This window comes from Arvicola amphibius, chromosome 8, assembly GCF_903992535.2.
Source record: "Arvicola amphibius chromosome 8, mArvAmp1.2, whole genome shotgun sequence".
In the NCBI taxonomy this organism is placed as follows: Eukaryota; Metazoa; Chordata; class Mammalia; order Rodentia; family Cricetidae; genus Arvicola; species Arvicola amphibius.
In genome coordinates this window covers 81319355-81345428 of record NC_052054.1, presented here as the reverse complement: position 1 = coordinate 81345428, position 26074 = coordinate 81319355, and the positions used below count along the sequence as shown (strand labels likewise).

The 26074-nt window shown below is 44.7% G+C and overlaps 1 protein-coding gene across 6 annotated transcripts in view; it reads left to right on the top strand.

Annotated features, from left to right (window-relative positions):
• Positions 1–8464: 8464 nt before the first annotated feature.
• The window catches only part of LOC119820298 (zinc finger protein 431-like), a 106165-nt gene continuing 88555 nt past the window's right edge, over positions 8465–26074 (top strand). For 3 of the 6 annotated variants that reach the window (XM_038338444.1, XM_038338443.1, XM_038338445.1), the window contains exon 1: positions 8539–8673. The gene's annotated coding sequence lies outside the window, so the exon portion shown is untranslated. Of the gene's footprint in view, positions 8674–26074 lie in introns of all 6 variants that reach the window. The other 3 variants (XM_038338447.1, XM_038338448.1, XM_038338446.1) reach the window with 2 other exon arrangements.

Genomic DNA, 26074 nt, shown 5'->3' with positions numbered 1-26074 from the left:
AATGTGGCTGGAGAGATGGCGCTCAGTGTCAAAGAGTGTGGCTGCTTTTCTAGAGGACCAGGGTTCGGTTCCCAGCACCTACATGATGACTCATAACTGTTTGTAAGTCCAGCTCCAGGGGCCGTATGCCCTCTTCTGGCCTCCACAGGCACCACGTAAACAATATATTCTTGTATACAAAACACTTATACACATTAAATAAAAATAAATCATATTCTATATGTCAGTAACAGAAGCATGGGAATCAAAATTTTAAAATAGTGCCATTTACAATACTATCATATAAAATAGTTAATAAGTCTAAATAACAAATATATTCTAGGTATGTATCTTAAAAACTATAAAATACTGATCAAAGGAGTCAAAGAAGGACCGATTAAAATGAAGAACTGTCGTACTGTGTGGACTGGAAGACACGTCTTTGCTAAAATTTTTGTTCTTCTCTACTTGAATGGCACATCTGTCAAATATCAACTTTAGCCAAATCCTCAGCAGGGCTTTTTTTTCATGGGAATACCAGTTGATTATAAAATATATCGAAACAGAATCACCAAAAACAGTTCAAAACAAAAGAGGGGCCAGAGAGACAGTTCAGCTATTAAGAACACTTTCTGTTCTTGCAGAAGATCCAGGTTCAATTTCCAACATTCACATGGAAGCTGCCCATTACTTTAGTTCTAGGGGATCTAACACATGCAAATCATACATATACAATTAAAAAATTTTTTAATTGATTTTTTTTTTATTGAGCTCTACATTTTTTCTCTGCTCCCCTCCCTACTTTTCCTCTCCCTTTCAACCCTCTCCCAAGGTCCCCATGCTCCCAGTTTACTCGGAGATCTTGTCTTAAAAAAAAAAAAAAACAAATTGTTTTAAAGAAAGAAAAAGGCTTTTTTTTTAAAAAAATTATTTATTTACTTATTATGTATATGTATACAATATTCTGTCTGCAGATCAGAAGAGGGCACCAGACCTCATTACAGATGGTTATGAGCCACCATGTGGTTGCCAGGAATTGAACTCAGGACCTTTGGAAGAGCAGGTGATGCTCTTAACCACTGAGCCTTCTCTCCAGCCACCAAAAAAGGCTTTTTTAAAAAAGCTGTAGTTATTAAAATAATGTGATCATTCTTTTTTTCTCTCTCTCCTTCCTCCCTCCCTCCCTCCCTCCCTCCCTCCCTCCCTCCTTCCCTTCCTTCCTTCCTTTCCCTTTTTCTTCCTTCTCTCATTTCTTTCTCCTCGTCCTTCTTTTTTTGAGATAGTTTCTTACTGGCTGTCCTGAAACTATCTATGTGGGCCAGAGTGAGTTCAAACTCACAGAGACCCACCTTCCTCTGCCTCCTGAGTGCTGGCATTGAAGACATAAACCATTACACCCAGATGGTGTAGGAGGTCTTTCTGTCTATGTGTTGCTTTTATTGGTTAATAAATAAAGAAACTGGTTTGGTCTGATAGGGCAGAGTAGAGCAAGACGGGGAAAACTAAACTGAATGCTGGGAGAAGGAAGGCGGAGTCAGAGAGAAGTCATGTAGCCTCACTAGAGACAGATGCCACAACTTTGCCTGGTATGCCATAGCCACACAGTAATACACATATTAATAGAAATTGGTTAAATTAATATGTAAGAGTTAACCAATAAGAAGCTAGTACTAACAGGCCAAACAGTATTGCAAATAATATGGTTTCTGTGTGATTATTTTGGGGCTGAGCAGCTGGAAACAAAAAAGCAGCCTCCTACAACACCCAGCCTTGCTATGATGCTTTGAAAATATTGTCAACAGGCATAAACATGATCAATTATCTTCAACAAAATCAAGACATATGTGTCATACTTTATATAAAAGTTGTGTCTAAATGCATCAATGAGGTATCACTTGTAATTTGGTTTTTAAAATGTATTTTATTGCTAGTTGATCTGAGTGTATAGCTGGATTTCTTAAAGGACAATGGTTCCAGGTTTATGATGTGGACAAAGATAGAAAACATGGCAGGTCCAGAAACTGATGGTTATTTCCCGTTCACTGGTATTAAAAACATTTCAGTCCTCATGAGCAGAATGAATTGTGTACTAGCAGCTATGGAGGCATTGCCACAGTTGGTCTTATGCTTCAAGTTAAGGACAAAAATTCTCCAGCTCTGAAAACAACATGGATTCTGAAATGGCTAACCACATCTGTCGAGGACAGCATCTAGAGAAGCTGATGTCAACTCATCCTGTAATATTCAGTTTGTATAATAAATTACAGACCTGGGAAAACATTTATTTTATTTATCTGTGTGTATGTCTATGTGAATGCATGCATGCATTTTTTTTTTTTTTTTTGGCTAGACTAGAAACCAGAAAGCCTCAGCTATTCCATATCTTTCCCCAACTCCCCTGCTGAGGTTATAGGCAAGAGAGGCATTCCATCTGGTGGTTTGAATAGAATGCTCCCCGCCCCAACCATAGGCTCATATATATAAATACTTGATCACAGTTAGTGGAACTGTTTGAGAAGGATGAGAAGGTATAGCATTGTTGGAGAAGGTGTGACACTGGGGGTAGACTTTGAGATTCACTCCATACCACTTCTGTTTACTTCTCTCTGCCTTGTGCTTGTAGATCAAGATGTAAGCTCTTAGTTACTGCTCTAGCACCATGGCTGCTTGCCTGCTGCCATGCTCCCTGCTATGATGATTGAGGGCTTTAACCTCTGATACTGTAGTTAAATACGTTCTTTTATAAGTTTCCTGGGCTGTGGTGTTTCACCACAGTAATAGAAAAGTAATTAAGGCATTGTAAGATGGGTGCAGGGATCCAAACTTTGGATCTCATGATTGTATGGCAAGGGCTCTTAATTGCTGAGCCATCTCTCCAGCTGCTTCTTTTCATCTGTAATGTCTCAAATAGTCATAGATGTGAAACAGTGAAGCACAGCTCTTGCTCAAATGGGAAAGTGGCAGTTTGTTCTGGGCCAAATACTAGTGATCTTGGCCCCAAAACATAGATTCAAGTTACCCGGGATGACATGGTCCCTTGTGGAAGTGTTGGTCTAACAAACCCATTTCATTCTGACTCAAGGGTGAAGACTCAGAGATAAATCAATGTATTAAACCTGAACTCTTCCTGAATTCTACGGCCAGCAAACCTCCACAAACCCGGACAACTATCCACATCAGGGAGGCTGTACCCTGGAGCAGAAGTGATCACCTCCCAGGATCCAGAAGGATCCCCTGGAGGTCTGACAAGATGGTAGCGACCAGGAGATAAGGATTTCTTTGACTCTGGTAGAACCAGAACGGAGGCAAGGATCGACCAGACCATACCCTCACTGGACCGATTAATGGTGTAGATCTCTCATCCTCTGCCCGTTTTTCCTGTGTTTAAGCCTAAAGCTCACATCCATTCCCTAAAGATGGATGCTGAATTACTGTACCCATTTATCTATTCTTCCCAGTGTAGCCGTGCTGAATAAATCTCTTCTCTCTATTTTACAAAATTTTTTGTCTTTAACATTTTTCACATTTATATATTTGTTGTATGTGTGTTTGCACGTGTGTGTGTGTGTGCATGTGTGTGTTTGTGTGAGCCTGTGCAGATTAGCCGACAACTTGCAAGAGTCGTTTTTTCTCCTCCCACCACATGGGTTCTAAGGATCATACTCGGGTCCTTAGAGTTGGTGGTAAGTGCTCTGACTTGCTGTGGTGGTTTAAATGACAACCCCTGCCACAGGCTCATGCATTTGAGCGCTTGGTTCCCAGTTGGTCTCAGAGCCCTTGCTGCTCTAAACTAGTTGTAGCAAAACAGTGGCTGAACAAGCATTTATTTTGTACTAAACTGTGTGTGTTCAGTGCTTCGTAGATAGCTCACGAGAGCCTAGCAATATTATTAATTCAGGTCAATGATTCATCTCCTTTTGCCTGAGACAAGAGAGATGCGGGCTAAGTACATTTCCCTCACCCAGATATAGTGGTTGCTTGGGGATACCCACACAGGCCTGTGCTTTACCGCACTTGCCTTTCAGTCTGGCGTCTCTGTGGGTTCTGCTTCTCCTGGGCCCACTTCTGAGTCCCAGTGTTTGGTAGGAGGCCGCTTGTTCATTTCCCGGCTGCCCAGACTCCCGAAATAATCACATAGAAACCATATTATTTGCAATACTGTTTGGCCAACTCATAGAGATTTGTCTGCCTCTGCCTCTTCCTCCTGAGTGCTGGGATTAAAGATGTACACCAACACTACTAGGTTTGGAGAAAATGTCTTGATGTGCAGCTCAGGCTGGCCTTGAACTGAAGATCTTCCTTTCTTCAGCTGCCCAAGTGCTAGGATTGACAAGTTTGTCACCACACCCAGCTCATTTCAGCTGTTCTGTGTTAACACAGAACACACACACACACACACACACACACACATACACACGTACACACACACACTTATCTTTATCATTTACCCAGATTCAGCATGATCAAGGATAGGATAGCACCAGACCTAGAAAGCAAAGCTCTTTCCCCTGGAAAGCTAGAAGGGGAGGGTTCTGAGAGACAATGGTGCAGGCCTGTAATCTCAGCTATCTAGGAGGTTGAGGCAGGAGGCTCAAAGTTCAAGGCCCAAGCAACAGAGAAGTTTAAAGGCAGCTGGAGAACTTGACAAGATCTTGTCTCAAAATGAAGCATGCATGAAACTTTGAGTTTCATTCCCAACACTGCAAACAATCCCCAGGGAGGGAAGCCTCAGTCTCTGCAGCATTAATGAGATGGAGCTTCCCAGGGAGTAGGGACAACATCAGGGCAGGAGAGGAGAAAGCACGTTTAAGGGGATTCCTTACTCTCACCTGTAACATCTCATTTCTTTGTACATGCCCCTCTTCATTTGATGATGTCAACCTCTGTTCATCTAGATGGCCACCCATGGGCTCCCATATAGCAGGCATCTGAGGACAGGTGCATAGAGGACAGATCAGGCCTGGCATCCCCCGTTGGTATTCGCCACTTGTCTAGGCAGTGAGCGGCAGGCCCTTGGTGCCTGAGGATTTTCACTCCTGTCGTAGGACCACTCTGGGAATGCTCATCTTGCATTAACTCCAGGGAGTAATCATCTAATTACATTCTGGATTGATTTGAGGCACTCATGTGGACCAAATCCATCCCTACACCCCAGGAGTGGCTTTATGAGGCAGCAGCCAGGCCCTATCAAGTCTTATTGCTTAACTAAAGACAAATTCCTGGGACTGGAGAAATGGCTCAGTGGTTAAGAGCATTGCCTGCTCTTCCAAAGGTCCTGAGTTCAATTCCCAGCAACCACATGGTGGCTCACAACCATCTGTAATGAGGTCTGGTGCCCTCTTCTGGCCTGCAGACATACACACAGACAGAATATTGTATATATAACATATAAGTAAATAAATAAATAAATATATTTTTTTTAAAAAAAGACAAATTCCCAAGTAATTATTTATTTATATATTTACTTTGCCATAAAACCAGTTACTCTCATATGAAGAAACAAGGTTTAAAAGTTAACAACAATAAGAAACGGATGTAGAAGGTGGACTCTGTGAACAGGAAGGGGAATAGAGGGATGGATGTGAGGGACAAGTAAGGATAATGGGTTGAATATAATCAAAGGGCGTGACATACATTTATGAAAATATTGTAATGGGACGTCTCATTCCACAGAATCCTGTACCACCCGCAAGGGGAGAGAGATGCTGCAGAGAGGCCAAGCAGGATGCTGAAGCCCACAAAACTTTCCATTGCTTTTCCCCGAGGAGTTTTGTATACGGCTTCTGTCTGCTTCAATTTTTTTTTTCTAAGCCTGGCATTGTTTCTATTTTTCATTTTAGCTATTTTTGTTGGTCCTAAGTAGTATCTTGCTAATAAGGGTTTCCTCAGTGGTTAATGCCATTGATTATTATCTATTTGGACCTTTCGTCCATTTTTCTATTGACTGCTTTTTCCTTATTGTGAAAATTTCAAAAGCACACCTGGATAAGAATTATTGGTGTATACCTTACTAATATATAGGCAATATCTATTTTATTATGTGATGTCTTTTCCCTAATTTAGGGCAGTAAAAGTCTTTTCTGATTTTTGTTTTAATTGATATACATATTAATAAAAATATACACATTGAAAGATTTATTTATTTTATGTGTGTGTGTTTTGCCTGCGTGCACGCACCACGTATGTACCTGGCACACACAGAGACCAGGAAAGGGTATTGGGACCCCTGGAGTCACAGTTGGCTGTGAGCTTCCTTGTGTGTGCTGTTAACTGTTGGGCCATCTCTCTAGCCTTAGGCTCTGTTTTAATAAGAGGTAAAGGGTTCATTAAGTAACCCAGGCTGACCGTGAACCCATGATCCTCCTGCCACAGCCTTGCAAGTGGATGGGTTTGCAGACCTGTACTACTGAGCCTAGCAAGGAAGTTTTCATTATTGTTTACCTATTCCTATTTTTTAAATGTTTATTTATTTATTTATTATGTATACAATATTCTGTCTGTGTGTATGCCTGAAGGCCAGAAGAGGGCACAAGATCTCATAACAGATGGTTGTGAGCCACCATGTGGTTGCTGGGAATTGAACTCAGGACCTTTGGAAGAGCAGGCAATGCTCTTAACCGCTGAGCCCTCTCTCCAGCCCCCCCCCCATTCCTATTTTTTATTTGGCTCACCATTTAGTCCAGGCTGGCCTTGAACCTACAGCCTTCCTGTTTCAGTCTCTTGAGTGCTGGGGTTACAGAACTGTGTTGCCATACCTGCATAACAAGGCAGCATTGGCTGAACGACAGTTCTTAGTCTTAATGCTGGGTTCTGTATTTTTAAAGTCAAACTAAAAATACACACAAAGACTATTGGCTGCAATGGTTCTTTTCTTTTTTTTTTATTAATTTCTGTTATGCCCAGTCTGTGGGGACCCCAAAAGACCACCAGGGAGACCGACTCACTGAAATGGAAAAGCAAGGTTTATTGTGTGCACATTACAGGCCGGCAGGGACCTCGTCAGCACAGCACCATCACCATCACCATCACCACCACCACCACCATCATCATCACCATCATCATCATCACCACCACCATCATCATCACCATCACCACCACCATCATCACCATCATCATCACCACCACCACTTCCACCATCATCATCACCATCACCACCACCATCATCAACATCATCATCATCATCATCAGCAGCAGCAGCAGCAGCACTAAGAGGGGGTACCCCACCCTTTTAGAGGGTATTATTTAAAGGAAAAACCCAGAAAAGTTACATCAGCAATGTGTGGGGTGACAGGTTCAATACTGCTAGGCTTGTGTCTAGGGGCTTTTCAGAAATTTTATTTTGGAACCTCGCCTGTTGCTTGTCAAGTTTTCTTATCGGCTGACCTTTGGGCGAGGACATTCTGCAGTTATGTGTACTTTCCAGGTGGCCACCCTGTTACTTTTGCCCCTAGCCAAAAACTGGAATGTTTTATGGGAAACAGCTTACACAGGACATAAGATGGAGGCAGAGGACAAAATGAAGGGATTTTGGTTCTTCAGTTTCCATATTGTCTCATTCCTTGAAGATTCCTCAAAAATGACACACAAGGGACTGGAGAAATGGTTAGGAAAAATGACACACAAGGGACTGGAGAAATGGTTAGGAAAAATGACACACAAGGGACTGGAGAAATGGTTAAGAGAACTGGCTGCTGTTGCAGAGCACTGGGGTTAAGTGCACAACATCCATATCATGGTAGCTTACAACCATCATTAAACTCTAGGGAATCTGATGCTTCCTTCTGACATCTGCAAGCATCAGACATACACACAAGTAAGGACAGACATGCAGACTGAATGGGAAATGAAGTAAAAGGAGGCAGGACATATGACTACTAAAGTAGAGAGAAGCCTTTTTTTTTTTTTTGTTTGTTTTTTTTTTGTTTTTTCTTCTTGTAACAGTCATTGCTGTCCTGGAACTAGCTCTTGTAGACCAGGCTGGCCTCGAACTCAAAAAGATCCGCCTGCCTCTGCCTTCCGAGTGCTGGGATTAAAGGCGCGCGCCACCACCGCCTGGCTGAGAAGCTTTTTATTGTCGATATAAGGGAGAAAGCAGGCAGAGGGAAGAATCTAGGCTGAACACGGCTGGCAGACTAACCCGGACCAAGAGAGGAGAGAGGTTAAGAGAGGATCTGCTGACCTGTTCAGGGTGCCTGTTCAGGAGGAAGCCTCACCCCAGTCCCTGGCATCCACATACCCAATGAGTCTGGAATGTTTGGGAGAAAGCTCCACCCCATGCCCTCTTCTTCATCTTTCTCTAAACCCTGCCGCTTCTCAGACAGCCTGACAAAGAATGACCCCTCCCCCAGTGACGCTCAAGACCACTCCCACAGGGTATTTAAATTGCCCTCCAGAAAATAGACATGAGGTTTTCTGGTCTTCCATTCCTCCCTCTTCTCTAGGGGGCTAGAAAATTATCCAGGAGTATTTTACCCATTAAATGTGGGCTTTTTCTATTTTGGTTTGATTTGGATTATTGTGTCAGTGGAGAGGCTTATCGGGGTTCAGAAACTTCATCTGGAGGTTCCACCGAGGGATTGTTATTTCCCTCACTGGCCCAGGGTCACATGCTGTGACCCTGCATCTCTCTGCATTTCTCCCCGGCATCTACTCTCCTCCAGGCTAAGACTGACTTTCAACTGGACTTTCAACTGGGTAAGTTGTCCTTTCTAAGTCATTGCCTTAGAGGCCCAAGACCTTCTGTAAATTTTGAAGTGTCCTGCTAAAGATGCAGCTTTGCCAGGCTCCCCTCCCCCCATGTTACCGGGACAAGGACCTGCTTTGTCCAGTGGGATCTTTTTTTTTTTTTTTTTTTTCCAGAAGACTTTCCGTTCAAGGGAATATCCCATATACCCTGTTTTTTTGACCCAAAGCCTATCACAATGGATGCATTGTGTCAGGCTTCGGATCCCGGCATAGGCTTGCGAAATAGGTACCTGCAATTCAAAGCCAGATTCCGAAATGCTCTTGGACTGCCTTTTACAAAAACTTTTCTGAATTGGGGTTGTCTGACACCATATGTCCTGAAGGCCTGATTTCTCTGTGCACTAAGGCCTGGCCTCAGTATGCCCTTGACAATGGGACCCGATGACCACCAGTGGGAACTTTGGAATTTTCCATTCTCTGTGACCTTAAAATTTTTGCCGGCATGGGGACAAGAGGACAGAACTCCATATGCCCACAGTTTCCGGTACTGTGCTCTTGCCCTTCCCTCAGTAACCAGTGTCTCACAGCACAGGTCTTGTTGTCTAGGGTCACGGTGCCTCCAGATTCCGAACTGTGAACTGGGACCCTAAAAATTCTGCCCTGACCACGTTGCCGAAGATACTGGCCCCTCCCCCAGCCCCAACACCGCCTACCCAACTGCCTCCTATTGGGCCACGTGTTCCATTCAGTGAGCCACATTCCTCTCATTCCTCCCGCTATCTATCCTCCTCCCCCCCCCCCCCCCCCACACACACCCTCCATCCAGGGACAAAGGTGGAGGGCCAACTTCCTCCTTACCCACCTTTCTTTCCTCACCTTCCTACTGCCCCTCCCTATCCTTCCAGGGTCAACCCACTTCCTCCGCACTTTGTACTCATGCCTGCCCCCCCTTTCGCTGTTTGCTGTTTGTCTGCATCTCTGCACTCCTGTCTCTCTCTCTCATTCCTGGCATGTGATCTGGTCACGCTGGGATTCTCTCTGCAATGATCCATTCCCCTTACCCTCCCACTCTGAGCTGCGTAGGTGTTCCATCCTTGTGTTTCTGTTCTCCCTTACAGCATCTGCTGGTGTGGCCTTCAATGGGACACCCGTGTGCTGCCCTGGCTCCTGCAGGATTTTTAAGTTGGTCAGCTGACATAGCTTCCTGGGAAAAGTTTTGTTCATCTGTCTGTTAAAATATCTGTGTGAATAATGTGGCCACAGTATGCTTGTTTATGCCTGGGTTTCTGTGTGTGCTTGTTTTAAAATCTGTAAAACTTGTAATTAGAGCTGCTCTGGAAAAAAAATCACATGGTCTGCCAATACCTTACAACAGGTGGGCAGGCACCATTTTGGCTGAGGTCAGAAACAGAGATCATATAATTCCTGCCCTGTCCTAAAAACAAGGTTTATAAAGAATAAGGTTTACGACAGTGCTGATTTACTGAGCTATTAAAGCAGCACCTCTACATTCATGTACAGAATAAATCTGCAGCAGCCAGGTTTTGTAATTTAAGAGTAAACCCCTTGCTATTGATTTAAAACACTGAATTGTTTACAATGTTAAAACTTAGTTTTGCCTTATAGAGATTAAAATTATACTCTAGGTCTCAGAGCCACAGCTAAAAACTTGAGACTAAAATATTCCTTCTAATCTTCTTGCCTCTACTAACACTGGTTAGCTGTAACCAGTTGGGTAAACTATATGTCCAAATTTAACTTTTATGTCTAATTTAGATATATCTGATAGGTAATGGTACCCTGGTTCCCAAATGCCTTTACAGATATGAGAATATGGCATTTAATAAAAAAAAGTTTCTTATGATAGACACATGTCAGCTTCTGTAGCATCCTGTATCTCCAAGAAGACAAATGGCTGCAGAACTTCCTCTTGGAGGCTTGCTTTGGATGTGGTGGTAAAGCCAGCCACACAGCAAAATGCTGCCTTTTACCTTATCGGCTGCCTAGGCCCTGCCTGGACTGGACAACAGGACACTGGGGGACTGACCATCTCCTCCTGCCAAAATAGGTAGACCAAAACCTACCCCCACAGGAAAATCTGTCAGGCCTCCTGGGCTTAGCAGCTAAAGGCAAGTACTGCTTCTGACACCTATGTTTGCCAAAGATCACGGAGAGACTTGGGATTGCCTGGGTAGCTGGACAAGCTGTCTCGCTTCTGCTCATTTACTTATCCCTCTCGGATCTGTCTAATGGAGTTTGATGACAAGGGTACTAGAAGCTCATTACTTTATTAGTTAAGTTTCCTACTGAAAGTACAGACAGGCGTGCCTCGTTCACAGACTTCATAGTCCAGGATTAACAGGTTTCAGATATAACTTAAGGGGCTTAAAAGTTTTCAGTTTTCTCCAATAGCATTCTAACATGTTCATGCCTTTAACCTGGCCTTTTGCTATAGCACCAAGATATAAATCTGTTCTAGTTGTTCTACAGATCCATGCAGGTTCCTACACAGGCCCACTCCTGCCAGACTTGTGTGAGGATGACCTGCAGAGGGTTCTCCAAATAATACGAGCACCTGTACCAGAGAAGCTCAAGACCATTATTCCCACAGGGTATTTATACTGCTCCCCAGAAAACAGACATGTGTTTTCCCAGGGTTCCTTTCCCATTTCCTCTCTGTAGGGCTAGAAAATCATCCGGGAGTATTTTATTCATTAAATGTGGGTTTTTTCTAATTCAGTTTGATTTGGTCTGAGATTTGGATTGTTGCATTGGTGAAAAGGGTTATCAGGATGAAGAAATCTTTCAACACCCAGGCCAAGAGACCAAGAGACTGGTATAACCAAAATGACTGTGCTCTTCAGGAAGGGAAGCAAAAGCCTGGTCCTGGGGAGGGAGAGGTTTAAGGTAGGAATGGGGTGAGAAGTGCTGGCAGGAGTCACAGACTGAACAAGGCTTGTCCTGGCTTTGTGACCTAACATTTGAGCTTTCTGTTGATGATAAGGGCTGATGTAATCTCTTCTATAGCTACTTCCTGCTGAAATTAGTGCATTGTTGCCAGGGCCTAGGAAGGCAGAATAATGGATAAAGGATGAGAAGAGAGAGGAGCACAAGCTGCGTGGCTTGTTGCCTGGGTTCTGTGGGACCACCTGGGGCTAAGAACAAGCAGGATGCTTTGGAGCAGTCAGTGTTGCTGAGGCTCAGGCTGGTCAGGAATTCAGTCAGAAGCACCAAGGGCCAGCACATTTGTAACAGTTTTAGTCTTCAGTTCACTGGAGATCTGTTGGGACAGATCAAGAGTAGGGACAGCAGGTAGAATTAAGGCGTTTAGGGGAAATTGTTGCACGGGAGGGGGGGGTGGCCTATGTGAGAGTTACTAGGGACAACTTGTTAATAGCACCGAAAATGAAAGAGTTCTCTCCTCTCTTGTCCCAAGTCTTACCTCCTGGGATTGCAGTTTCTGTAGCAGGGCTGAGCCCAAATGCTTCCCTACTTAGCTGTGTTCTCTTCCCATTTTTACGAGCACAGCAAAAATAAGAGCCAAGCGGCCCAAATCAGCTCCTTAAGGAGTGCAATCACGAAGGAGATCTGAAACTACTTCAGAGACTGAGCCCAGCTCAAGAAGTTGGAGGGTCATTCATTAGCATTTTAACAAGACCCTGGGGAAGAGACTGCAGACCACTGTGATCATTCAAGGGAAGGCCTTGATGGCTGGCTGCTTTGGACACCCATGGGGCAGCAGGACGAAAGTCCCAGAGTGTGGCCATCAGCATCAATGGCAGCTGATATAAAGTGGCCACGTGGTTTTTTTAAAATTTATTTTTATTATTTATTTATTTTTGGCCTAAAATCCCTTGCTCATGTGTGACTTGTGGGGTTGTGGGGAAAGCAATGGCTTTCAGCACTAGAAACCTGGGTTTAAATCCCTGTGTTTCCGTCTTGCCTGTGAAGGCAAGTCCCTGAGGTTCCTGGGCACAATTGGATGCTGGTAACTGTTTAGGTCTCTGGTAAGTACCCAGTGCCAGCCCACTCCCTACAAATTGGAGTCCAACAACCATCTCTGTATCTGCTTATGTGAGGGCATCCTCTGGACTGCAGGACATCTGTATCCACTTTTGTGGTGATCAAGGGATCCAGCAGCTTCTGGGTCAACCGCCAGCTGTCCATGGTGGATATACTGCCTGCTCCCTTCTGGTGAGATGTTTTGGGATATCTGTACACTGTGTGAAGGTCTATTGCTGTGACTGGTGTAATAAAAAGCAAACAGTCAATAGCTTCAGGAGGTTTTGGCAGGACTTTCTGAGACAAAGAGGACTCTGGGAAGAAGAAAAGCAGAGTGGCCAGCCAGACACAGAGAGGAGATAGATGGACGAGAGGTAATACCCACATAACAGGACATAGATTAATATAAATGGGTTAATTTAAGTTATGAGAGGTAATTGAAACAAGTCTAAGCTATAGGCCAAGCTTACATAATTAATAAGCAGTCTCCATGTCATTATTTGGGAGGTGACTGGCAGGCAGAGAAAGACTCACTACAATGAGATCACTGCAGAGGGGTCAGTTGGAGTGACCAGTGCTATGAGGACATCATACACCTTCCCAGAATACTTCTTGGGGTCCAGTTTCTGTGGCCTGCAGTTGTTGAGTCCAGGGGCGTTGTGCAAAGATGGGGATAGACCACCAAAACCTAATAAACCAGAAGCAAACTTTATTCCAGAAACCAGAATCCAGGAAAAAAAATTAAAAAAATAAAAAAAATCTCCATGGGACACAAAAAGCTTGCTGTGGTCTCAGTTCTGGTCTAGCTGAGACCACAGCAAGAGATGGTTTGTGTAAGGCTGTGTGTGGTAGAGGCCGGTTTCTGAACCCACCTTTTTATAGTAGGGGCACCAAACAGTAGGTCTGAACAAAGGAATATTTACAATCTCAAGGTAAAACTCAGATACAGATTGCCCTGCTTTACAATCTCCATTAACAGAGTTTTTTTAGTTAAACTAGTGTTTGCACTTAATCTGTTGCCTTCCTTGGTCCTTCCAGGTGGTGTTTACTGAAGCCCTGTGCTCTCCTCTTCGATGCTGCCAGCTTCACATAGCGGGGATAATGCATAACCCAGAGGTCATATGTCTATTTCCTAAAAGTTGACTCAGCTCATATCCGTAGGCTAGCTCTCAGTGTGCAGAGAGATGCTTTGGCCTTGTAAACAGAGCTATGGGTTGTAAAGCGAAATAACCCACTGTTAATAGTTCTAATCCTTAAGCTACTGAGAAAGCTGCTGACAGTCTGTTCTCATTTTCCTAGGCTTACAACTTTATAATTTTTTAGTTTTACATTCTATTTTTAGAATCTACATTTTTATGTTCTTATTCTTGGACCCTTCACTGTAACCCTCTTCTTGTCTCCCCTCCTCTCTATCAGCTGATCTGATAGAACACTCTGACCAGAAGTAACTTAAAGAGGAAAGGGTTTATTTGCCATTCACTTCCACGTCACAGTCCACTAGTGAGGGAGGGCAGGGCCGGAACTCAAGCCGGAGCTGAAGCAGAAGGAGGAATGCTGCTTGCTGTATCACTCACAGGCTCATCCGTAGTTAGATTTCTTATACAACCCGGGGCCAGTCACTTAGGGATGGTGTTGCCCTCCTGCATTCATTAAAATTTAAGACAATCCCTTACAGATGTGACCTCAGGCCAAAGAGATCTAGGCAATTTCTCAATTGAAGTATTCCTCTCAGATGCCTTTAGTTTGTTGTCAAATTGACAATTAAATTAAAGCTAACTAGGACCATGCCCCAGGCCCTTGTCTGGCACTATTGAAAACGAGATGCCAGGGGCTGGAGAGATGGCTCAGAGGGTAAGAGCACTGGCTGCTCTTCCAGAGGTCCCGAGGTTCCGAGTTCAATTCCCAGCAACCACATGGTGGCTTACAACCATCTGTGATGAGATCTGGTGTCTTCCTTGCCAGCAGTACATTGTATGCTTAATAAATAAATAAATCTTGGAAAAAAAGAAAGCAAACAGAAAAGGTATGTCCCAGGCATACCAAGTCAGACCAAAATAAAAAAGAATTAAAGAAGAAAGAAAGAAAGGAAAAGAGATACCCTTTACCCTGGGAGGTTGAGCTGGTCAAAATGGAACTGGATGCTTACCAGGATCAATTGGTAAGAAATCCCAACTGAGAGCAAAGTTGACAGGGGAAAAAAAAATGTAGTTGAACTGGTCACGGCAGTGCAGATCTGTGACCCCAGTCCTAGGGAATCTGAGGCGGGAGGATCATGAGTTCTAGGCCAGGCTGCGATATAGAGAAAGTGCTTGTCTTAAAAAGCAAAGCAAAACAAAAATAAATAAAAGAACAGGAAAGAAAAATGTAGCTAAAAGAGAGAAAGGCAGATTCCTAACGTCTCCACTAATATTTCCTTAGAATTAGGCTGCTTCTGTCATTTCACTTCCGTGAATGAACACCGGAACAGCTGTTTTAAAGCACAGGTCAATTTTGAGTTTGTTTTCTGGATGGTCCATCGTTCGGTCTTGTTAGCATTCTGATCAGGAGGAGGGCTGTGCTGTCCTGGCTGAGACTTCTGGCCTTGGGTGCAGTTTCTTCTTAGTAAAGCTGGGAAACCGTCACCTCTGCCGGTTGCTTGGAGGGAAAACATGTTTGCACATTTCATTAGTTCAGGTGTTTTCAGCCGCAGGGCGCAGAAATGCTAAGTTAAGCTGGCTTAAGTAAGAGGGAACTTTTTTTAAAAATTGATACTTATTGAGCTCTACATTTTTCTCTGCTCCCCTCCCTGCCACTCCCTCCCCTTCAGTCCTCCCCCAAGATCCCCATGCTCCCAGTTTACTCAGGAGATCTTGTCTTTTTCTACTTTCTACTTCCCATGTAGATTAGATCCATGTAAGTCTCTCTTAGTGTCCACATTGTTGTCTAAGTTCTCTGGGATTGTGGTTTGTAGGCTGGCTGTCTTTGCTTTATGTTAAAAACCACCTATGAGTGAGTACATGTGATAACTGTCTTTCTGGGTCTGGGTTACCTCACTCAAAATAGTGTTTCCTAGCTCCATCCATTTGCCTGCAAAATTTAAGATGTCATTATTTTTTTCTGCTGTGTAAATGTACCACATTTTTCTTATCCATTCTTTGATGGAGGGGCATTTAAGTTGTTTCCAGGTTCTGGCTATGACAAACAAAGTTGCTATGAACATAGTTGAGCACATGTCCTTGTGGCACGATTGAGCATCCTTTGGATATATACCCAAAAATGGTATTATTGAGTCTTGAGGAAGGTTGTTTCCTAATTTTCTGAGAAATTGCCACACTGACATCCAAAGGGGTTGTACCAGCTTGCATTCCCACCAGCAATGCAGAAGTGTTCCCTTTTCCCCACAACCTCTCCAGCATAAGTTGTCATCAGTGTTTTTGATTTTGGTCATTCTTATAGGTGTAAGATGGAATCACAGAGTTGTTTTGATTTGCATTTCTCTGATGACTAAGGATATTGAACATTTCCTTAAGTGTCTTTCAGCCATTTTAGATTCAAGAGGGAACTTTTAAGTCCAGGTGTGGTGCCACAGGTTTATAATCCCACTGGGGAGACAGGGGTGGGTTGTGGGGGTGGATCATGAGTTTGAGGCCAGTTTGAGCTGGATAGTGGGTGAAAAAGAGAAACAATTTGCTTCACACAACAGAAGGTTGAGAAGTCAGAGAAGTTCAGGGTTGGTTAATTCAATGGTTGGGCTACCCCTTGCAAAATTCCACTTTTCTTTTTAGACTTATTTATCTTTGCTTTACGTGTTTGAGCATTTGTCCGTGTGTATGTAGGTGTGCCACGAGTATGTGTGCGCCCAGGGAGGTCAGAAGACGGTGTCAGATCCCTTGGGGCTTGAGTTAAGAATGGTGGGGCAATTCTGTGGGGGTGCTGGGAGCTGAACCCAGGTCTTCTGCATGAGCAAGTACTCTTAACTGTTGAGACATCTTACAGCCCCAAGATTCCACTCCTCTCAGTCTCTCTGCTATTTTCTGCCTCGTGATTTCCTTTGGGTAGTGGCTTTCCTTCATCCTGGCTTCTGATTTTGAGGAAGGGGCTGAGTCTAGTGTTTTTACCTCCTTCTCTGTTGCTGTGAAGAGACATCATGACCAAAGCAAGCCATGAGAGGAAGCATTTAATTAGAAGCTTGCTTACAGTATCAGAAGGTAAATCCATGACCACCCCCTCACAGTAGCTGAGCTCTTACATCTTATCAAAAGCAAGAGGTGGAGAGAGAGAGAGAGAGAGAGAGAGAGAGAGAGAGAGAGAGAGAGAGAGAGAGAGGGAGGGGGAGAGAGAGAGAGAGACAGAGAGACAGAGAGAGAGAGAGAGAGAGAGAGAGAGAGAGAGAGAGAGAGAGAGAGAGAGAGAGAGAGAGAGAGAGAGAGAGAGGTAACACTAACTGGGAATGATGTTGGCTTTTGAATCCTTGAAGCCCACACCCTCCTCCACACCTCCTCCCCCATACCTCACCCACACAACTCCTCCAACAAGACCATATCTCCTAATCCTTCCCAAATAGTTCTGCCAATTGGGGACTAATCATTGAAATACATGCATCTATGGGGGTCTTTTTTTTTTTTTTATGAAAAAACATCACCTCCAGGTTTCTCATCCTGACATGACACTCCTTAGAGGATGACTTACGTACAAGTTCTTGTTCTGCATCTTACTCTTAGAAACAAATGAACCATTCTATTGTCTATTGCTCTCCTGGTTTGTAATAGTCAGGATAAACTAGGTTACAGATCAGTAACAAAATGTCCTAAAGCCTTGGTGACTGCAAATAAGTCTGCTTTTTTTCTCTGTTGCTTGCTATGCTGGGTCAGTAAAGGGGCTGTCTTAGTCTCACTGCCTGCCGCTATGAGATACTGCTCTGAAAGAAGCTGCGTAAGATAAAAAGGTATATTTTGTCTCACAGTTCAAGGGGGCAGTCCATCATGGTCTGATGTCATGGTAGCAGGATCTCGAGACGGTCACAAGTGAGAATCAATGATGAACGCTTGTGCTCTGCCAGCGTTCTCATTTTTACACGTCCTTTACCCAAGGCCAGAGAATGGAGCTGCCCACTTGAGTGTGAGTCTTCCCACTTCAAGGAACCTAATCAATGTAATTCTTCACTGTCCATCCCAGGGATGAAATAATCCTTCCCAGCTATGATGGCAGGCGCATCTCCTAGGTGATTCTAGACCCTGTTGAGTTCACAGTGAATACTAGCAGTCACAGGGGCTCACTCTCCCTCAGGTCACTGAGGGAGCCCACTGAAGGACCAGTGCTATCTAGAACCTTGTCGGTGGAAGAGCAAAGGGAGCCCTGGTGAGTCTCCCACTGGCCTCCAAATGCTGTAGTCTTGAAATGACACACATGGCTTCTGCTCATGGCATCAGCTAGGGTGTTATGGCACCACTCAAACACAAAGGGACCAGGAAACTTTGGACACACAATGCTAAAAGTTGCTACACCTGCTCTCATTTTTTTCAAGAGAGGGTCACATGTCCATTTTAAAGCTAATCCCTGGCAGGCAGTCTAGGATAGCCATGACTGGTTTACACCAGACATTTGGATGGTGGGGAGTGGTGACTGAGTTTGCACAGAGACCTCCACAGCCTGTAAATGTGGCTGTGATAGTGGGGGTACAGACTGAGAGGGTGCTCTGACCTTCTTATGTCTCTAGGTGGGTCTAAATCAGGATGTCTTTTCCCTCCCTCCCTCCCTCCCTCCCTCCCTCCCTCCCTCCCTCCCTCCTTTCCTCTTTTTCTTCTTTCCTTTCTTTTTTTTCTAAATCTTTTTTATTTATTTTTATTATGTATACAATATTCTGTCTGCGTGTATGCCTGAAGGCCAGAAGAGGGCACCAGACCTCATTACAGATGGTTGTGAAGCCACCACGTGGTTGCTGGGAATTGAACTCAGGACCTTTGGAAGAGCAGGCAATGCTCTTAACCACTGAGCCATCTCTCCAGCCCTTTTTTAAAAAAATATTTATTTATTTATTATGTATACAGTTTTCTGTCTGTGTGTATGTCTGCAGGCCAGAAGAGGGCACCAGACTTCATTACAGATGGCTGCCGGGAATTGAACTCAGGACCTTTAGAAGAGCAGGCAATGCTCTTAACCACTGAGCCATCTCTCCAGCCCCTTTTTTTTTCTTTTTGAAACAGGGTTTTTTTCTGTGTAGCAGTCATGGTTCTCCTGGAACAGGTTGGCCTCAAACCTACAGATATTGGTCTAGCTCTGCCTCCTGAGTGCTGGGATTAAAGATGTGTGCCTCCACCACCTGGCCCCACTCTGATACTTCTTCACATAGTCTGTCTCATTTCTTAAAAAAGTTATCTCTGCTATCTTTTTTAAAAGCTTTGTTTATTATTATGTGTTTCATTTATTCCTGCATGAATTTATGTGTGCCATGTGTATGCAAGAGTAAATAGAGGTAAGAAAAGTGTGTTGGATGCCCTGGAACTGGAATTACATGCAGTTGTAACACACTCAGCATGGGCACTGAAAACTGAACTTGGGTCCTCTAGAAGAACAGCAGGTGCCCTTAACCATGGAGCCACCTCTCCAGCTCCCACCCCTGTTATCTTAATGACAAGACATGGGGAGGTCATGGTACCTAGTCTGGAGGCATTAGCCCATAGCACTGTCACTTCATGGCATGCGGAGGCAGACAGATCCTGGTTGTGTGGTCACTGAAACTTCTGTGAAGAGCTGAAGGCCTTTGAAGTGACCTGCTAGTGCCTGATCACACCAGCTTTGTGGACTTTCACCAAACACCTGCACAGAGGTCTTTGTGCGAAACCCTAAGACTGGTAGATTTTTTTTTTTTAGTTCAAACTCTGTAACATATCATGGCATGTCATGATGCATCTAAACCCCTACAATCTTGCCTTTGGTTGGACGGGCCTCTGTGCCTGTCTATGCCCCCAGTGTGTGTTATCTTGGGGACTTAGGGGACATACTTAGGATAGCAAAACAAGAACCAAGACAGAAAAAATTTTATGAGTATCTATGTGGGCCCCATTTCCTTCTTCTTCCTCATAGTCTTCCTCTCCTCCTCCTTCTTCTTCTGCGCTAGGGGTGGAACCCAGAATCTTGCCACATTCTCAGGCTTTAGTTTTAGAAAGGGCATCTCACTATGTAGCACAGTCTGGCCTTGAATGCATGCTCTTCCTGTCTCAGTCTGTCAAGCTTTGGGATTACAAGCATGTCCACTCTGCAGGCTTGCAGAGGTGAATGATTTATGAACTTGAAAGAATGTAGATTTTTAGGGTCCACGCCCCAGGGGTTCTGGTTTAAATTTGGAGATACAGTGATGCTTGAAATTAGTATTGTTCTGGGCACTCCCTAGTGATTTAACATACAGGCTTGAGCAGGACAGCCCCACACTTTCCTGTGAGCACCATATGAGAATAGAGGAGGTTGAGTGGGCAGTTGCTGCAAGGCTCACCTTTGGCCCATGCATGAGAATAGATTGGCCATGGAATGTCAGTTTCCAAGACAAGGGGACAAGGGCTCTCTAAAAGGTGACACCCTTTGAGGCTCTGACAGAAGCTAGACAGACTGCTGAACACTGAATACTTGTGTTCCCTCAAAAGTCACATGCTGAAGCCAATCCTCAAATGTGACAATTGACTGGTTACAAGATTGTGACAAGAATACCTGACAGAAACACTTTAAGGGAGGGATACATTGTTTTAGCTCATGAGTTGAAATATTTCAGAGCAATGTAGTGGGGGGATGGGGCAGCATGGTCTGTGTGGTAGGAGCTTGTGGCTGTTTCTTCACATGGTGCAGATCTGGGAGCAGACAGCACAAGATGGAACCAAAGTCACGCTATAAAACTTAGATCTCAGATTTCCCAAAATGGCACCCCTCCATCTGGGAACTGGGTAATCAAACCCATGAGTCCATGGGGGGGGGGGGCTTTTAAGACCCAGTCTAACAGATGGTATTAAGAGACTTTGTTGTTTGTGGTAATTCATTGCCTGGAATCCCAGCTGATGCAGGAGCTTTGACAGGAGTTTGGGGTCATCTTGGATTGCTTAGTAAGTTACAAGTCTAGTCAGAGTTCCATTGCAAAACCCTGTCTCAAAACCAAACAGCAACAACAAAGGAGGGAGGGAGTAGGGCCTTTAGGAGAGATTGGGTCATGATTGGTGAGCACTGTGTCTTATTGAAAGATTGGTGAGCACATGATTGGCGAGCACTGTGTCTTTTTGAAAGAGTCCTCAGAGACTGCGTTGACCATTGGCCAAGTGAGGTCTCAGTCAGACAGCCATCTTAAAGAATGGGGCCTTACTTAATATCAAATCTTTCGAAACTTTGATCTTGGACATGCCAGCATCCAGAGTCATGCAAAAGTCTTTTGTTAGGTACCCGATCTGTGGTCCTTTCGTGACTGCAGCCCGAACAGGTGAAGGCATAGGCCCACAGCAGGAGGACCTCGCAGGCTTATGTCTGGAACCAAGATGAATCTAGTGTGACTGAAATAAGGTGGCCAGTCACCCTGGTTGGTTCAAGACTCTGGCAACCCTGATCACTTTGGCAGCTTCATCTGAGCCACAGGACAAAAGGAAGGCTGGCATGAGGAAGGGAGAGAAGACACAGAGCCAGATGTGCACACCTACTAGGATTTAGGGGATAAGCACTTCCTTTCTTTGCCAGGCAGGGAAGCCTTGGAACATGGCCATATGTGTTTTGAGGGGCAGCTGAGCCTCTGCAATGGAAAGGAAGGAGCCAGCATAGTACTGAGCTGACGCAGGATTCCAGGCTCAGCTCGAGCTGCCCTACTCCAGGAGCCCCTGAGCTCCTCTGTCTTCATTATTTAAGGCTATCCTTATGTCCGACTCAACCCAGCCAAGGAGGGGCTGCCACCATAAAAAGCTCCTGGAATGGGGCCCAGGTGGCTTTCAGGGCCTCCGCAGAGGAACATAAGCTTCAGTGAGTGGACTATAACTATCTGTTATATTAATTAGGCTGCTGGGTAATAGGGTGTTTGATGGTTATTGCAATCTGTAAATCCTGTAGTAAACACGGGTAGGAGCCTGGAGCTGGCAGGGGTTCCTGCCTTGCAGAAAAGAGTCTTCATCCTTTCTTGTCAATGGGGTTTAAATTCAGGGTAAGTTTAAGTTCTGGAGACAGAGATGATTTGGGCTAGAGAGGTTCAGCCTTGTGACTCATCTGCTCTTGTGTGGTTCTAGGTAGACATATCTGTGTCCTCAGCTAGTAAATGGACTGCCAGTGTGGCTAACTGGAGTGTGCTGTGGCAGGGACAGCTTTGGAACGTGCCTGGTCCCTGGTTTGGAAGACAGAGCTGTAGACCCACAACTCTGACGTGGGACGTGATGTATGCTGTGAATATGTTTTATTGCCATTGGTTAATAAAGAAGCTGCTTTAGACCAATGGCTTAACAGAATACAGCGGAGGAGAAAGATGCAAGCCGCCAGCCTGAACCTTTCTGGTAGGCCATGAGCCTCGTGGTAAAATATAAAATAATAGAAATGGGTTAACCAAAGATATAAGAGTTAGCTAGCAATGCGTTTAAGTGATTGGCCAAACAGTGATTTAATTAATACAGTTTTTGTGTGGTTATTTCATGGTCTGGGCACCTGAGAGTGAACAAGTGGCCTCCTACAACACAACTCTGGGTTGAAGCCACACACAAGAACTTGATTCCTTACACAGTTCACTCATAGTTTTTATTTTAAAGATAATGCTGAGAAACCAGAAGGCCCATGGTGGGTTGCCTAAGGTCACACAAACAAGACAGGCAAGGATCTACTTCTCTGGTACCTCTCAGCTGTGCCCACCTTGATCCTGATCTTTGGGACCTGACATGCTTCTCCTGCCTCCCTTCCCACTCCGCTTTTCTCTGAGCCCTTGGTTGCAGGCCTGTCCCCACATTTTCAGTCCTGCGGGTAGTAGGCTCCCACTTACAATCCATCATCAGCCTGTGTGCATGTTTCCCTAGTAAGTCCGTTCTCCTTTGGGCCACCTAGTTGTGGGTACATGGAGATTCAAAGAGGCAGAGACTGCTTCTGAAACCTTGCTCGTGGATGCTATTTTCATGCTTCAGAACTGTTTCTGAGATGGCTGTGAGGGAATATGCTTAAACTATGCCTATAATCCTAGCATTTGGGAGGCTGAGGCAGGGAGAGCTGGAATTCCCCAGTCAGGCTGATCCAAGTTTCAGGCCAACCTGGGCTATCAAGGGAGAGATCCTAGTTAAAGAAAAAAAAAATCAAAGCCAATCAAATAAGCAAAAAAATCAAGAAAAGCTGGGAGTATAGGTCATAGGTACAGTGCTTGCCTTGCAGGTTCAAGGCTGTGGGTTTAGTTCCCAGCATTGCAAACAAGCAACAAAGGAAATCATGCTTCTGTGTGACTCTGTATTGGCTGGTTATGTGTGTCAACTTGACAAAAGTTAAGAGTCATTGTAAAGTAAGGGGAAATGCCTCCATGAAATCCAGCTCTAAGGCATATTTTCAATTAGTGATCAATAGAGGAGGGCCCAGCCCACTGTGGGTGGTGGTACCATCTCTGGACTGGTTATCCAGAATTCTCCAAAAAAACAGGCAGAGTAATCCAAGGGAAGCAAGCCAGTAAGCAGCACCCATCCATGGCCTCTTCATCAGCTCCTGCTGCAAGGATCCTGCCCTGTTTGAGTTCCTGTCCTGAGTTCCCTTGGTGATGAACAGTAAAGTGGAAGTGTAAGCCAAATTAACCCTTTTCCTCCCCAATTTGCTTTTTGGTCATGGTGTTTTGTTGCAGAAAAGAGACCCAAACTAAAACAGCCTCCAGTGCTAGCCCTGGTTTAGGCTACACATATCCCTCACAGGCCATAGCCACCTCCTCCCTGGTCTTACGTTCCTTGTCCTGATCTTTCTGGTCTACCCCTTCACTCTTGCCCACTTTTCCCTGGCTTCTTCCCAGCCCGTCCATAGCCTGGAGCTTCCAGCTGCACCTATAGTTACCGTCCTACGTCTTACCTCATGCCAGTTTTCCTGCCTGCCTTACCCAGTGAAGATGTCTGGCCTCCTTCATCCTAACATCAGTTCCCACAGGAGATAGGCGTGGCTCTTCCCTTTCCCACTCTATAGTCACTGCCTCACACACTAAATTCAGGATGACCTATGGGGTGGGGACCAGCAGATTCAAGACAACCACACCCTAGTGACTGAAACATGGTTGAATGCCTGGTCTCCAGAGGTCCAGGGTAGAGAAAGAGCCAATATTTTGAGAGGTGACAGGAGATATTAAATCATGTATTTGGTGACATACTGCATTCCTTAGGACTTGGTGTTTTCTTGCCTTAAATATGCAGTTCTTAGGCAAAGGCCCTTAGTAGCCTAAGTCCTACCACTGAGATAAAATTACCATGGCAATGTTTAAATTATTTCAGATACCTGCTAAGCCTGCACTTAGTAGGCTTATTCATGGTTCTTCTACAGATGACTCCCATTGCCCCCAGTGTCTCAGAACCTAGGATCTTGCACATACTAGGCAAGTGCTCTATCTGTAGACTATAACGTTATAATCCTGTTGCACAGGACTAACCTGTGAGCCAAAGTGCAGCCATCTTCAGGAGGTCAACTGGGTTTGCTCTCTAGAAAGGGCTAGAGGACCCAAGCCCTCTAGGATATCCCAATAGGTAGGGGAGGAGTCAGGAAAAAGACTGTCCTGGTTGGTTTTTGTCAACTCAACACAATGTATAATTATCTGGGAAGAGCAACCTCAGTTGAAAAAACCTGCCCCCATTGGACTGTCTGTAGGGCATTCTCTTGCTTAAAGATCGATGCAGGAGGGTCCAGTTACTGAAGGTCTTACCAGCCTTGGGCAGGAGGTCCAGGATGGTATAAGAAAGCAAAGTAGGCAATCCATGAGAAATAAGGAACATTCTCTCTGCTTCCCGGCTTCTGTTCCTGCCTTGAGTTCCTGCCCTTACTTCCCTTCACGATGGACCACAGCCTAATGAGGGCTGCCTTAGTTTTCTGTTTCTGCAACAGAACACCATACCCAAAGCAAGTTGGGGCGGAAAGGGTTGATTGGCTCAACTTCCATAATTCTGTTCGTCACTGAAGGAATTCAGAATAGGAACTCAGGCACCTGGAGGCAGGAGCTGATACAGAAGCCATGGAGGAGTGTTGCTTACTGGCTTCCTTCCCATGGTTTGCTCAGCCTGGTTTCTTACAGAATTCAGGGCCACCAGCCCAGGGATGGCACCACCCACAATGGGTTGGGCTCTCTCCCATCAATTACTAATTAAGAAAATGCCTTATTCACTAGGGAAATTCCCAGGAATCCACAAGGATGACCTCAGGTAAGAATCTAAGCAATAGTGGGGAGAGTACCTAAACTGTAATCAGATTGATGATTACCATAATTGTCATCATAAAACCTTTATCCACTAACTGATGATAGGAGATGCAGAGATCCACAGCTAAGCACTGGGCCGAACTCCTAGATTACAATCATAGAGAGGGAGGGGCAATAATTATAAGCAAAGGGGCCAAAAACATTATGGGGAAACCCACAGAAATAGCTGACCCAAGCAAGTACAAGCTCACTGACTCCAGACTGACAGTTGGGAAACATGTATAAGGCCAAACTAGGCCCTCTGAATGTGGGTGACAATTGTGTGGCTTGAGCAGTTTGTGGGGCCACTAGCAATGGAACCAGTATTTATCCCTAGTGCATGAACTGTCTCTTTAGAGCCCATTCCCTATGGAGTGATACCTTGCCCAGCCTAGATACAGGGAAGAGGGTCTTGGTCCTGCCTCAAGTGATGCAACAGACTTTGTTGACTCCCCATGGGAAGCATCACCCTCTCTGATGAGTGGATGGGGGGTGGAGTGGGGAAAAGGTGGGGAAGCTGGAGGATGGGAGGAAGCGGAAACTGGGATTGGTATGTAAAATAAGATTGTTTTAAAAATAAAAAGAATTAAGCTGGGCGGTGGTGTCACATGCCTTTAATCCCAGCACTCGGAAGGCAGAGGCTGGCGGATCTCTATGAGTTCGAGGCCAGCCTGGTCTACAGGAGCTAGTTCCAGGACAGGCTCCAAAGCTACAGAGAAACCCTGCCTTGAAAAAAACCAAAATAAGTAAGTAAGTAAATAAATAAATAAATAATGATAATAATTAAAAATAATTTGACAGCTATGCAAAAAAAGCCTTATAGCTGAATCTTAGGGAGGCATTTTTCTCAATTGATGCTTCCTCCTTTCAAATGACTCTAGCTTGTGTCTAGTTGACATAAGAGTAGCCAGCAAGTACAAACATGAAATGAAACTCTTTATTTCTCATGTCGCTTTTGGCCATGGTGCTTTATCACAGCAACCTATGTAAGACAGGGGACTCCATGCACACAGCTATGGGGGAGGTATCATC